Source organism: Propithecus coquereli, unplaced genomic scaffold (assembly GCF_000956105.1).
Source record: "Propithecus coquereli isolate 6110/MARCELLA unplaced genomic scaffold, Pcoq_1.0 Scaffold308, whole genome shotgun sequence".
Lineage (NCBI taxonomy): Eukaryota > Metazoa > Chordata > Mammalia > Primates > Indriidae > Propithecus > Propithecus coquereli.
Genome location: NW_012148708.1, coordinates 1,129,705 through 1,130,494, shown reverse-complemented (window position 1 = coordinate 1,130,494; position 790 = coordinate 1,129,705). Strand labels below are relative to the sequence as shown.

The window sequence follows — 790 nt, the reverse complement described above, 5'->3', positions numbered from 1 at the left end:
TTTGAGCTCAGGAGTTCGAGACCAGCCTGAGCAAGAGCGAGACCCCGTCTCTACTAAAATTAGAAAGAAATTAATCGGACAACCAGAAATATATAGAAAAAATTAGCCGGGCATGATGGCGCATGCCTGTAGTGCCAGCTACTCGGGAGGCTGAGGCAGGAGGATCGCTTGAGCCCAGGAGTTTGAGGTTGCTGTGAGCTAGGACGCCACAGCACTCTAGCCCGGGCAACACAGTGAGACTCTGTCTCAAAAAAGAAAAACATATTCAAGTTTGCCGTTGTAGTCTTTGTTGCTTATGATAGTATAATTCCAGATTCATTGTACATATGTTGTTGAGGACATCCTTAAATTTCATCCTAGAAGATCTTTTTTCAACTAGTTTTAGAGTCAGTCTTAAGCTAGTACGTCATTGTTGTTAACCAGAGAACTACTGATAGGGTGATAAAAGTAACTTTTGCCACTAGCTAACCCAGTTTTGTCGTTTTTACAATTGCCTATATTAATTCGTTGTTTTAATCAACATTTTATTATGTGCCAATATTAGATATAAGACTAGGTGAATCTCAAGGAATTTACAGTCTAGTTGGAAACACATGTAAATCAATAAGGCCCTGAGATAATTGGGAGGAGGAGGGACAGATGGGCCTGCTAAGAAAAGCTTCATAGAGAAAGTAATGACTAAAAGATGGAGAGGGTTAGAATTCTTGAGCTAATAGTAAAAAACCTACAATTATTACCCCAACTGAATAAAAGTAAGCTTTTAAAAGATGAAACTTTTGAGTACGAATTC

At 39.0% G+C, this 790-nt stretch overlaps 1 protein-coding gene across 1 annotated transcript in view; it reads left to right on the top strand.

Annotated features, from left to right (window-relative positions):
• The window catches only part of PSMG2 (proteasome (prosome, macropain) assembly chaperone 2), a 14,661-nt gene that overhangs the window by 526 nt on the left and 13,345 nt on the right, over positions 1 to 790 (top strand). The window lies entirely within an intron of this gene.